Below are 15142 nucleotides of genomic sequence, written 5' to 3'. Positions count from 1 at the left end.
AGGGACACAAAGGGCGCCATACTAATATATAGGGACGCAATTAATATATGGCGGGCACAAAAGATAACTACTCTTCTTTATGGGCAAAAATGGGACATTACTGCTGTGTGGGAACACATAGGGAGGTATTAGTGTGTAGGGAGTAGAAAGGTGGCACTAAAACTGAACTATAACTATTTTCTTAAAGGTCACCTTTTTTTGGGGGGTTGGCGTAAGGGACAGTATAGGTGGTATTGGTAGAGGCAGTTTATCAACATCACGTTTACCTCTAATTAATCCAGGTACTGAAATACTGAAGCCTACAGATACCAGGTCTTCCGGAAATCACAACCTCCATGTAACAGGTACATCAAGATTCACACATCGCAGAAACGGCACTATCTGAATTCATTGGCCCATGACTTACACTACCATTCAAAAGTTTGGGGTCACCCAGACAATTTTGTGTTTTTCATGAAAACTCACACTTATATTTATCAAGTGAGTTGCAAAATGACTAGAAAATATAGTCAAGACATTGACAAGGTTAGAAAAAATGATTTTTATTTGAAATAATAATTTTCTCCTTCAAACTTTTCTTTCGTCAAAGAATGCTCCATTTGCAGCAATTACAGCATTGCAGACCTTTGGCATTCTAGCTGTTAATTTGCTGAGGTAATCGGGAGAAATTTCACCCCATGCTTCCAGAAGCCCCTCCCACAAGTTGGATTGGCTTGATGGGCACTTCTTGCGTACCATACGGTCAAGCTGCTCCCACAACAGCTCTATGGGGTTGAGATCTGGTGACTGCGCTGGCCACTCCATTACAGATAGAATACCAGCTGCCTGCTTCTTCCCTAAATAGTTCTTGCATAATTTGGAGGTGTGCTTTGGGTCATTGTTCTGTTGTAGGATGAAATTGGCTCCAATCAAGCGCTGTCCACAGGGTATGGCATGGCGTTGCAAAATGGAGTGATAGCCTTCCTTATTCAAAATCCCTTTTACCTTGTACAAATCTCCCCCTTTACCAGCACCAAAGCAACCCCAGACCATCACATTACCTCCACCATGCTTGACAGATGGCGTCAGGCACTCTTCCAGCATCTTTTCAGTTGTTCTGCGTCTCACAAATGTTTTTCTGTGTGATCCAAACACCTCAAACTTCGATTCGTCTGTCCATAACACTTTTTTCCAATCTTCCTCTGTCCAATGTCTGTGTGCTTTTGCCCATATTAATATTTTCCTTTTATTAGCCAGTCTCAGATATGGCTTTTTCTTTGCCACTCTGCCCTGAAGGCAAGCATCTTCACTGTAGACGTTGACACTGGCGTTTTGCGGGTACTATTTAATGAAGCTGCCAGTTGAGGACCTGTGAGGCGTCTATTTCTCAAACTAGAGACTCTAATGTACTTGTGTTGTTGCTCAGTTGTGCAGCGAGGCCTCCCACTTCTCTTTCTACTCTGGTTAGAGCCTGTTTGTGCTGTCCTCTGAATAGAGTAGTACACACTGTTGTAGGAAATCTTCAGTTTCTTGGCAATTTCTCGCATGGAATAGCCTTCATTTCTAAGAACAAGAATAGACTGTCGAGTTTCACATGAAAGCTCTCTTTTTCTAGCCATTTTGAGAGAGAACCCACAAATGTAATGCTCCAGATTCTCAACTAGCTCAAAGCTCAAAGGAAGGTCAGTTTTATAGCTCCTCTAAACAGCAGAATTGTTTACAGCGGTGCTAACATAATTGCACAAGGGTTTTCAAGTGTTTTCTAATCATCCATTAGCCTTCTAACACAGTTAGCAAACACAATGTACCATTAGAACACTGGAGTGATGGTTGCTGGAAATGGGCCTCTATACACCTATGTAGATATTGCATTAAAAGCCAGACGTTTGCAGCTAGAATAGACATTTAGCACATTAACAATGTATAGCGTGTATTTCTGATTAATTTAATGTTATCTTCATTGAAAAAAAAACGGTGCTTTTCTTGCAAAAATAAGGAAATTTCTAAGTGACCCTAAACTTTTGAACGGTAGTGTACATGTGAATGATAAGTGATCCATGGTTACATCCTTCTGGCATTATGTTTCTGCCATTATACTGCCGCCAGTCGAGTTGCACCGCAAAGGGGCCCTCTAAGGTTCTGTCGCCCAAGGGCCAACATAAACCTGGAGCCGGCCCTGGGTGAGAGGATCACCCTAGTCGGGTGCTACTGCTATTTTTTAAATGGGTCTGGCATAAAGCCCAAACAGGGGATCGTGGTGATGGAGTTGAAATATAGGTTCAAAATATATAATTTGATCAACTAAAGAAAAAAAATATATAGATTACTAACAGGTTTCCCCTCTGTCCATCACCTTTTCTATGTCCAAAGTAAGAAGCAGAGAAGGTGTCTGAGACCTGTTCAAAATATCAATAAGGTTTAGGCACCTATGTACATCACCTAGGGCTTGTCCACAAGAGACAGGGCCCAACAACTTTTAACAATAACAATATAATCCTACTTAGTGCACAATTTGCTATTTTCAACCAAAGTTTAACAAAGATTCTGAGCTAGGAACTAGTGAGAAAAAGTCCTAAAGTTCTACATTTTGATGGGGTAACTATTTATATAACTATTTTAACCTTCAAGTCCAATATTTATTAGAGGTACATAACTTTGGCAACATTTCCAGCCACTAGTATGAATGAATAGATCTTTTGACACTTAGGGACTCTATGGCATATCTCTGTTCGCGGGTGTTGCATCGGGATTTCATCGCTGTGCCGGAAATGTATGGCGCAGTGCGTTTGAGAACTGTGCTGGAAATTTACAGTGCGGTGCAGGAAGGGGTTAGCGGTAGATTAATTCTAAATGTAAACTGAAAAATGGTGCTCAAAGGTGGATGCATGCTTTAAAGAGTATTCCTCTGTTGATGAGTATCAACTGACAATATGATTACTACTTTTTTATAGGTATTATATAAAAAATAAAAATTGTGCTTTACAACAGAAGGCAAGATTTAATTTACAATTTACAGCAACAAAATTGGTATTGGTCATCCACCAAATTTTCTGTTTTACAGATTATTCTATGCAGCTATGCTTCAATCCCAACTAAGTTCTCAGTCATGCTAGTATTTTTATTAATGTTTGTTTTTTTACTTTGTTTAGTAATTTTCTAGATGTATTACATTATTGTGCAATTATCATGAAAAACCATTGCACCTCTGCATTAACACTTTATAATTCTGATATTCTTTTATTTAATGGGTGAACCTTTAGGCCCCCTTATGAAACAGGGTCCATGTGTGATGGAACCTGCTGCACTGAGAGGCCCTGGAGAATATTATTATTCTAACTGATATGCATATGATTTAACCCCAATGTCTGTGCAAAATAAATATATTGTACATAATTTATCATCCATATATGTCAAAAGGAGACAAAATAAAAATATCATGAATATCAATTCTTTAGTGAATAAGAATCGATAAAGAGTCTCCCAGAATACTTAGTTAGCCAATTCTTGAATGGAAGGAGTCACACTTTTGTCTGGGGTTGATTGAGTGATCGCTCAGCACATTTCCTGGAGACTGGTCTGACACCTGCTGGGCAAAGGGTTGCTGTACGCAATGTACAGCCATTTCAATACCAACAAGCATGAAGAATATTCTAGTTGAGCTATTCTATCTTACTCAAAGAGACATGCGCAGTGAAATGGTTTGGAGCTGAAATGCAGCATACTATGATGTTAGAATAATAATATTCTCCAGTGGACATTGAATGCTCTGCCTTGTTTCTTAGATATTATTTACAAGATAAAGAAGTCTATAATGTGATCCTACATGGCAGTATGTGTTATCACCTTTGGTTAGTTAGTAGATGGAGGTATAGGTTTGTTCTGGGCTCCTGGAGTCCCAAGCAATAGTTGCCTGTCTTTGAAATTTTTATAATTTAAAATGCTGACATGGTTTTGTCCCTCTTACTGACCCTTTCTTAATATCCTCAATTTTAATTACATTCTTCTCCTCAAGACATCTAAAAGTGTCTAGGAAGAAATTGTTCATATGTGGATCAATATAGTTGAATTTACTTAAAGCTACCAGAGTTGATTCCCTTTGCACGTTAAGCTTGACTAATAAATTACAATCATTTAGAGAAAACAAGAATACTCTCAAAATTTTAGATACATTTCACAGTTCTAAACCGATAATTCAGAACATTTAACACCGCAGAAGTAAACTATGAAGTTATAACTATTTTTTCGCTTGTGAATTGTATAATAGTCTTTTTTTTTATAGCTGTGAGTAGAAACTTTTTGGGTTTGTCTCGTAGTTTCAATTTCACACATTTCTCTGGGATAATCAGAATGTTTATGCTTTACCTGCTGCCTTTCTTCATTATTACAGACATTGTCACAATGGCGGGGAGCAAACTATGGGCTTGGAGCTAGAATAGATCCTGTAAAACCAATTGATTTCAAACACCAATGAGAAGAATGGGAAGACCAAAAAAATCATAAGAAAACTGGCCATTAGAAGAAGGAGCAAGAGAGAAAGGGACAAACTTTAAAGAACCAAAGATAGCAACAATTCTAGAATACCAATACAAACGTCAAAAGGTGGCCTGCTGTAAAACAACAAGACCAAGACAAGTAGCTGGAGTTTATATAGGTGGTAGCTATATTAGGGCTATTGCGCTCAGAAGAGTCCTGTGTACGAAGCCTGTACAGGCGTGCATGGCGGCTGTATGGCTTCTTAGTGCCTTTGTGCACTGCCGAGCAAGCTCCATTGAACTCTATATGTATGGAGATATTATCGCCTAAAGGAACATTGAAGCTATTTGTCATACCCATTCAACACAATCTTGCAACAGCCAGTAAAAAAATGTATACGTTAAAATGTATACGTTTTTTAACCCCTTCCCCCTGCTTGCATTCTGGGCCCTAATGGCCAAGCCATTTTTTACATTTTTCCATTGTCACATTCGAAGACCTATAACTTGTTTTTTTGCGGGACGACTTGTAGTTTTTATTGGTACCATTTGAGAGTAAATGCGACTTTTTGATCACTTTTTATCAAATTTTTTTACAGTCAGGATTAACAGAAAACAGCAATTTTTCCATTGTTTTTTATTTTATTTATTACGGCGTTCACAGTGCGGATTAAATAATGTAACAGCTTTATAGTCGGGGTCGTTACGGACGCGGCGATACCAAATATATGTCACTTTTTTGCTTTATTGTGTTTTTTTTTTTAATAGTAAAGTATTTTTTAAGGGGAAAAAGTGGGTTTTTCATTTTATTTTTTTTCACATTTTTTTTTTAATTACTTTTTTAACTTTTATACTAGTCCCACTAGGGGACTTCACTATGCGATCCTCCGATCGCTATTGTAATACACTGCAATACTTTTTTATTCAGTGTATTACTGCCTGTCCGTTTAAAACAGACAGGCATCTGCTAGGTCATGCCTGCGGCATGATCTAGCAGGCATTCATTGCAGGCAGACCTGGAGGCCTTTATTAGGCCCCCGGCTGCCATCGCAGACACAGACACTCGGCGATCTTATCGCCGGGTGTCGATGGGAGAGAGAGGGAGCTCCCTCCCTCTCTCCAAAACCACTCAGATGCAGTGCTTGCTATTGAGCACCGCATCAGAGGGGTTAAACAGGTGAGATCGATACTTATATCGATCTCACCTGTTCGAGCAGGGACGCACCCAGCCCTCAGCTGCCTCTCGCAGCTGAGAGCAGGGAGATTTCAAGGCTCCCTGCTCTGTTTACTTTATTCTAATGCAGCGCCGTGGAATAGTGGCGCTGTAGCCCATTAATGACCGTCGTGAAAAGGCTAATCGGCGGTCATTAAAGGGTTAAATTACATATTATATTTATTGTTTGGGTCATTACGGTTGTGGCAATACCATATATGTGTACTTTTATTTTATTTTTTTACACTTTTACTAAATAAAACCACTTTTTATCTAAAAAAATGGTTTTATTTATTTTTTTACTGTAATTTTTATTAATAATTTTTATTTCACATTTATTACTTATTTTATTAGTCCCACTAGGGGACTTTACTATGCGATCTTCAGATCGCTGCTATAATGCTTTGGTATACTTAGTCAGTGTAAATCTGATAGCCATATGCCCGGGGCAGACCTGGGGGCTTTTATCAGGCCCCCGGCTGCCATGACACCCCATCAGATTTGCGGGCCGCCGATGGGTGAGAGAGGGAGCTCCCCCCTCTGTAAACAAGTTAAATGCTGCAGTCGCTATTGACCGTGGCATTTAATGGGTTAAATTGCCGCAATCTAAGTAAACTTTGATCCCTACCGTTGGAGCAGGAGCCCGGCTGTCATTAGAAAGCCGAGCCCCAGGGGCGTGGCCTGGATGCTGACCGTGGCGGACGCTTGATTCGGAGCTCCGTCCTTAGACCTCTAAGCAACGCTAAATAAGCGACCGAAAGCCGACTTACCTGACTTATACCGGAGTGCAGGCGAGATGATGACCAGGAAGAGGGGCAATAAAACCGGTCCGAAGCGCCTGACGGACTTCTTCTCCACCCGCAGCATGAGGCGGGACGACATCCAAGATGGCGCCGGCGGGACTTCTCCAGGAGATTCCGGCGCTTGTGGCAGAAGCTCCGGACCAGCTTCTCCTACAGCTTCTCTGGGTGAGTCATCACACACTCCGGTGTGCCCCAGACAGGGTTCTAAGGAGAGAGAAAGAGATGGGTTGCATGCAGTTAGCCCTTTGCAAATACCACATGCTGACAGGGCAGAAGATCAGAGGCTGGAAAGGGAGGAAGATGGGCCTATAGTAAACCCTGACAGACAGAGTCCAGGGGTCTTGGAAGAAGAAGCTGCAAGGGAAGGAGGCCCCATATCTAATCTGCCCACCACAGATCAGGTGGCGTCAGAAAAGTTTATTAAAGGCATTGTAATGGCGCTCAGAGGATCTTTGCAACAGGATATGGCCAAAATCACTGCCAAGCTAAATACTTCCATAGAAGATCTGGGGACTAGAGTGGATCACGTGGAAAACAAGATGGGAGATTTCACACAGGCCCATAATGATCTAGTGGATGCGCACTATGTGTTAGAAGAGGAGGTGGAAGCTATGAAAAATAAAATGGCGGATATGGAGGACCGAAACAGACGGAACAATGTTAAGTTTCGAGGCATTCCGGAATCGGTGGCACAAGCAGATCTTCAGGGGTATCTCCAGAAGCTGATTAAAACCTTATTACCCGACACCCATCCTCCGGATTGGATAATTGATCGTGCTCACCGTCTGCCTAAACCCAAAGCTCTGCCGGCTGACATACCACGCGACGTGATCTCCCGCATTCATTTTTATCATGTCAAGGAGGCCTTGATGTTCGCTGCGCGGAAAAGGCAGCCCCTACCAGATCCATTTGGAGGTGTCCATTTATATGCGGATCACTCGCAAGCTACGCTACAAGCAAGGAGGGCCTTCTCTCCGGTAACCCTGGTGCTTCGGAATCATAAAATACCTTATAAGTGGGGCTTCCCTACGAAGCTGTTGATAAGGAAAGATGAACGCACCCATGTCTTGTTTAAGCCTGCTGATGGAGAAAAATTGATGTCAGACTGGGGTTTCCTACTCTCTGGTCCACAGCGGAAAGTATCTCCTAGGGGACCGGAGAGGATCTCCCCAGAGTGGTCAAGGAGCACAGACTGGCTTTATTGGCTAAACGAGAGGTCGAGTCTCATCTAGCCGAACTTTCACCCCCAAAACCTTTACGGGATCGCCAAGGTTGATGGGATCCTACTGGAACTGTTCCTGGTTCCGGAGAATGTTGTTCTTCAAAAACGAATGCAGTTTTTTATGTTTCTGTTTTTCCCGGTTGCCTTCCCGGTTGTTTTATCCAAACAGCTTTTTCAAGAATATCCTTTTCAGTAGAGTCCAAGAATGTAATGTAAAAATGATACAGTGCCTTACATATGTTATATTGCAGCTCTGTAATAGGGATTATGGCGGTTAAAATAATGTCTCTTAATGTTAAAGGTCTAAATAGTCCTTTCAAAAGGTCGTCGGCCTGGAAGGAGGCTCTGAAATCTGGGGCGGATATTATGTGTCTGCAAGAAACGCATTTTCAGCAATTGAAATGTCCGGCCTTTACAAATGCTAGATTTCCTCATGTTTTTATGTCTAATGCAGAAAAAAAAAAGGTGGGAGTTTTGATAGCTATCAGGGATACGATAGATTTTAAATTGGTGGACTCCCGGGTGGATGTGGGGGAGAGATTTCTTGCTCTGATATGCTCCATTAACGATACCCTAATCACACTAGTCAATATATATGCTCCTAATGTTTCTCAGATTAGATTTCTAAACAAAACCATAAGGAAAGTTCGCAAAATCCAGCAGGGGCAGCTTATTTTCTGTGGAGATTTCAATATCATTCCAGACAGAATTTTAGACTCTACCAGTAGGAGCAGGAGGTCTCTCCCCACTTTGTTAAAGTGGGTTCAGCAACAGGACATATATGATGTGTTTAGATGTCACAATGCTTCGACAAGAGAATTCTCCTTTTACTCGCCTTGTCACCACACTTTCTCTAGGATAGACCTCTTTTTGGTAGATAAATGGTTGCTGAATTCAGTGATAAAAGCTGAGGTGGGAGACATTACGTGGTCGGACCATGCCCCGGTCTCCATGCAGGTGGCGCTGTCACCCTGGAGTCGGCCACATAGGTCATGGAGGAACAATACTTTTCTGATGGCCTTGACCCAATATAGAGCGCGTATTTCCTCCCAGATAAAGGACTATTTTGACCTAAACGATTCACCGGACATAGATCCATTTGTGCTGTGGAACGCCCATAAGGCGGTGATGCGCAGTCTTTTGATCCAACAAAGCTCCCATTATAAAAAACAAAAACAGCTGAACACAGACCGCATACTAGCACAGATCAAATCCCTAGAGATGCAACAGCAATCCTCCCCGTCTGTTACGGTCCACGATGCTCTGGCTAAACTAAGATGGGAATTGAGAGAAATACTGATAGCAGACTTTGATAAAAGTATGACCTCCCTCCGCATGACATACTACACCTCACACAATAAGGCGAGTAAATATATGGCAAATAGGGTGAAACAAAGACGGCAGAAGTCGAGGATACCGTTTTTGATAGCGGAAGGGAGTGGCCCAAAAATCTCGAATCCCCAAGGGATAGCGGATAGGTTTAGCCAGTTCTACTCCAAATTATACAACTTACAAGGCGACCCCAGTATAGTGCCACCTACAGCAGAGGGAATAGATATGTTTCTAGATCAGATTCAGTTGCCGAAAATAACTTCTCTTCAACTAGAGCAGCTAAACGCTCCTATTTTACCGGACGAAGTGTCCAAAGTTATAAAATTAGTTAAACCAGGTAAGGCCCCGGGGCCGGATGGGTTCTCATCCGAATATTACAAATTTAACGAATCTATTTTGACCCCTTACTTAGCTCGTATTTTTAATGTAGCCATAGCTAGGGGAAGCCTCCCGGCCGAGATGTTGCAGGCTACTATTGTAACAATACCTAAACAGGGGAAACCCCCGACTCTCCCAGCCAATTTCCGACCCATCTCATTGTTAAATTGCGACACAAAGCTTTATGCAAAAATACTGGCCCAACATCTTTTGACAATACTCCCCACAGTAATTCATAACGATAAAGTAGGATTTACTAAGGGGAGACAGGCGCCAGATGGCACAAGGCGCATTATAAATCTAATTTCCAGGGTGGAGGCGGGTCGAACGGGTTCGATAGGATACATTGGGGATTTGCCTTTGAAACTATGAGGAGATTTGGATTTTCGGGAGCCATACTAGGGGCAATAGGGGCATTGTACTCTGCACCTTCAGCCCGGGTGTTGGCTAATGGGATGCTGTCTGAGCCATTTAATATCACCAATGGAACAAGACAAGGTTGCCCTTTGTCTCCTTTGCTCTTTACTATGGTGATGGAGCCGATGGCGGAACTGATACGAATGGATATGGGGGTGCGAGGGATTTCTGTAGGACATAGACAGCATAAAATTGGATTGTTTGCGGACGATGTCATACTGACCCTTACAGAACCGTTGTCCTCTCTCCGCAGAGTAGCAGAGATTTTAGCACAATTTGGCAGTGTGTCCTATTATAAAGTCAATGCCTCCAAGTCTCAGATATTGGGAGTGGCCATACCATTGACACTGCGACAAGATATACAGAGGGAGTTTCCGTTTGGTTGGGAGGAGATGTCGATCCCTTATTTAGGCATAAAATTGTGCTCGCCAACATCTAAATTAGCCCATATTAATGTTCTCCCCCTTCATGATAAATTGCAAGACGAATTAAATAGTTTGTCAGATACAGAACCATCCTGGATGGGCAGAATAATACTGTATAAAATGCTTATCCTCCCCAAGATACTCTATGTGTTTAGGACAGTGGTGGCACCTCTACCGGCCTTTATTCTCCGTAAGTTACAAGATCAGCTGATGCGGTTTATATGGAAAAATAAGAAACCTCGGGTAGCCAGACATCGTCTCTACATACATAGACAGAGAGGAGGAATGGGGTACCGAGCCTAGAGGCCTACCATAAGGCCATAGTGATACGACAATTCCGATACTGGTGCACCGCATCCTCTGGCTCTAGTTGGCCGACGATTGAACAACACCTGATAGGGGATATTCCTCTGACCTCGCTACTATTAATCAATGCAAAATTTCCTAGGAAGGTACTTCCTAAATTTCCTACATTAAGAGTGTCGCTACAAGCATGGAGACATATCCTGACAGTGACACCCTCCTCTAATTCGCGGTACAAACTCTTCTTACCAGTAGATGCTCTTAAACTGTTAATACCTGATCTGAATCTACGTAGTTGGGCTAGGTTGGGAGTGGCGACGCTGGCAGATCTTTATGGAGAGGACAGTATTAAACCCTTCTCAGAATTAAGAGAAGAATTTGCCTTGGCTCATTCCGAGTTCTTTAAATACTTGCAGATTCGACATCTCCTCCCGACAAGGGCACATGCACAGGTTTGCATCCCCTCCAGGATACGTCATCTGCTATTCGAGGCCTCCGTAATAGAATCTAGCTTAACAAAGTCCTTCTACGAAGTGCTATTGGGAGACACGATGATGGCCAAAAATACACACATGCTACAATGGGAGAGGGACTTGGGATCCACTTATACCATAGAGGATTGGTCCAGGGCCATTAAGTGGACGTTAGGATCCACCATGAACTCAAACCTCCTGGAAGTCTATCACAAGCTGGTGTTGCGTTGGTATTATACTCCCCTTCAAATCTCCGAGATATATCCAGGGGCTAACGCGGATTGCTGGAGGGGGTGTGGAGGGCTGGGGACCCTACATCACATATTTTGGGAGTGTCCCATTATCGCTTCAGTGTGGGTTTCAGTGTTCAATCTGGCCTCCAGATTGTTAGAGGTTCAAGTGACACCAAGTGCAGATCTAGCCCTTCTGTCCCTAAATATGGGAAGAATTTCATCGGAAGATAGAGCCTTGGTTTGCCATATTTGTCTGTCGGTTAAACTATTGGTGGCCAGAAACTGGAAGTCAGTCTCGGTCCCGTCTTTCAGGGAAATTATAGAAGAAGTCTCATCCCATTGTGTATATGAAAGATTATTTGCACTCCGTCAGAACAGAATGAATAGATTTGAAGCTCAATGGCAAAGGTGGACTGACATGCTCCCGGGTTAGGGCAGACGAAGGTAACGGGGGACTACAATGCAATAAGAGGAGAAGGGGTTAATAATAATAATAATAATAATAATAATAATAATGTTGGAACACAATAAAGGATATAAGAATGTTCTGAGAAAACCTTCCCTGTTTCCCTATCCCTCCCTTTCCTCCCCACCTTACCTTACGAGATAATGTTTTCAGGTTGCCTACCTCAGTTGTACAGGATGGTATTACTCTGTTTTGTGATCATCTTCTTGATGGTATAATTTGTATGCTTATGTACAACAATGTTTTCTGTGTTTAAAACCAATAAAAATTCAATGTTGAAAAAAGAAAGCCGAGCCCCGGCTCCAGCCTGCACAGGACACCCTTGCAGTACTTAGACTGGGCCACCGTGAAAAGGCATAGCCTAAGGCCTCTTAGTGACCGCCGTGAAAAGGCGTATTGGTGGTCACTAAGGGGTTAAACCGCAGGGTGAACACTGTAAAAAAAAACGCAAAAAACTATGGCGAAATTGCTATTTTCTTTCCATTGCCCCCCAAATAGGTCATAATAAAGGTTAATCAATAAGTCCCATGTACCCCAAAACAGTACCACTCAAAACTACGTCTTGTCCCGCAAAAAACAAGCCCCGTATCACTACATTGACGGAAAAATAAAAAAAATTACGACTCTTGGAAAGTGACGATGCAAAAACAAATAATTTTAGTTCAAAAGTGTTTTTATTGTGCAAAATTCATAAAACATAAAAAACCTCTACATATGTGGTATCGCCGTAATCGTACCGACCCATAGAATAAAGGTAACAAGTTATTTACACCGCACAGTGAACGGCGTGAATTTAAAACGCATGGAACAATGGTGGAATTTCAGGGTTTTTTTTCTATTCCCCCCAAAAAAAGTAAATAAAAGTTAATCAAAAAATGATATGTACCCCAAAATGGTGCCATTATAAAGTACAACTAATCCTGCAAAAAAATAAGTTCTCATACAGCTATGTCGACGGAAAAATAAAAAATGTATAGCTCTTTGAATGCGACTATAGAAAAACGAAAATTATAGCTTGGTCATTAGGGCCTAAAATAGGCTGGTCACTAAGGGGTTAACATATATGTGTTTTGCATGATGATTTTGATATTTTTTTTTTCACATGGGATACTTAGGGCATGTTCACACGCTTAGCAAAAAACTTCTGAAAATACGGAGCTGATTTCAGAGAAATCAGCCTCTGATTTTCAGGCATTTTTGAAGCTGAAAATTAAGCTTTTTTTAATTTGGAGCTTCTTTTGAGGCGTTTTTCATAGGGTATGTTCACACACAGTAGTTATACAGCCTGTATTGTGTATTTTTGTTTTTGCAATATTTTAGAACAATATATTGTCAATTTTCCCAAATGGTACACATTATCGGAAGAAGAGATCTTTCTCTAAAGCACTAGCATCTCACTGTATTCAAATGTAGAGCTGATTTTGCCATTTCATATTACTATCTTAACTTAGATCTGTATGTATATATATATATATATATATATATATATATATATATATATATATATATATATATATATTTAATGTATATATTTAAATAATATAAAATAAGTCAATAAAAAGGATCGGTTCCATGTATTATGATCAATGAATAAAACTAGTTTCGAGTTTTTTAACACTTCTGTTTGAACTAAACAGTCACAGCAAAACCACTAATTTGTCTTAATTATTGTTCTTCATCTTTTGACCGTATGGGGTAGCAGAGCGCATCTTTTGATGTAATATGCAATTAATTTGATGGATAGCTAATTGAGTCAGTATGGCATACCATATGTGTACTCACGACCTTTGTGTCAGTGGTCAGATTTAAGCTGCACACGATGAAAGATTGAGCATATGCTACCATGGAAAATGCAAGCAGGCTGGCTATATTTTACGAAGTCATAAAGACACTACAACATTTAAAAGCCTAAAATAAATATAAATTCTAATAAAAGATAAGACTTACATCACAGACAATAAGCAATCAACAATATTCAGTTTTGCATTAACATCCTAAAAATTCGAATTCTGTTAATTTGATATCTATCTATCTATCTATCTATCTATCTATCTATCTATCTATCTATCTATCTATCTATCTATCTATCTATCTATCTATCTATCTCATATCTATCTATCTATCTATCTATCTATCTATCTATCTATCTATCTATCTATCTATCTATCTATCTATCTATCTATCTATCTATCTCTCTATCATCTATCGATCTATCTATCTATCTATCTATCTATCTATCTATCTATCTATCTATCTATCTATCTATCTATCTATCTATCTATCTATCTATCTATCTAAATAAGCTGACTATAATAATGCATAGTACAGTCAATCTATCTGTAAAGGATTTACCAGACACAGCTTCTGTGTCGACGCCCGTGATTAATCAGTCTGCATCTGCTCCTAGGTCTGATAGAGTGACTTGATCTGCTACCACTCAGGCTGCCAGGCTGAGGAGTGGGAAAACCTATCACAGCCTGGCCAGATGGAGCTAGCTCCCGCCCTCGGTCTATATATGCCTTTGTTTCCTGCTTTTCCTTTGCCTGTGATTCTGTCTTCTGTTTCCTGGCACTGCTGTTCCTGCTTGTACTATTGACCTCTGCTTCAATTTGACCCTGGCTTTACTGACTACTCTCCTGCTCTGCGTTTGGTACCTCGTACACTCCTGGTTTGACTCGGCTCGTTCACTACTCTTGTTGCTCACGGTGTTGCCGTGGGAAACTGCCCCATTTCCCTTAGCTTCTGTGTACCCTCGTCTGTTTGTCTGTCGTGCACTTATTGAGCGTAGGGACCGTCGCCCAGTTGTATGCCGTCGCCTAGGACGGGCCGTGCAAGTAGGCAGAGACTGAGTGGCGGGCAGATTAGGGCTCACCTGTCTGTCTCCCTACCTCAACATTACACTATCTATCTATCTATCTATCTATCTATCTATCTATCTATCTATCTATCTATCTATCTATCTATCTATCTATCTATCTATCTATCTATCTATCTATCTCAGTATAGAACAAAAAGAAGACCTCCAGCTCACCTTTTTGTGATTTTGCTCGGATGAACACGCATGGATCCTCGTGTCGGCACACGATGAATAAATAGCAGATAGGAAGAAGAGTTGGATCCAGCGTGAATATATAAAATAGAATATCGTTCCAAGTTTAATTTGTTTAAAGTCTAAAAATAGGACTTGGTTAAATTGTAAAATCCTATGGTATAAGGAGAGATATCGTAGGTAAAGTCAGCCTACGCGTCCTACTTGCGTCCTTAATCATGGCTCCAACTCTTCTTCCTATCTATCTATCTATCTATCTATCTATCTATCTATCTATCTATCTATCTATCTATCTATCTATCTATCTTATATATCTATCTATCTATGGGCAAACACTTTTTGATCAAAATGTGCACTAAGAACCTCCCTATTTGTAA

Source organism: Rhinoderma darwinii, chromosome 5, assembly GCF_050947455.1.
Source record: "Rhinoderma darwinii isolate aRhiDar2 chromosome 5, aRhiDar2.hap1, whole genome shotgun sequence".
In the NCBI taxonomy this organism is placed as follows: domain Eukaryota; kingdom Metazoa; phylum Chordata; class Amphibia; order Anura; family Rhinodermatidae; genus Rhinoderma; species Rhinoderma darwinii.
This window is presented reverse-complemented; position numbering follows the sequence as displayed.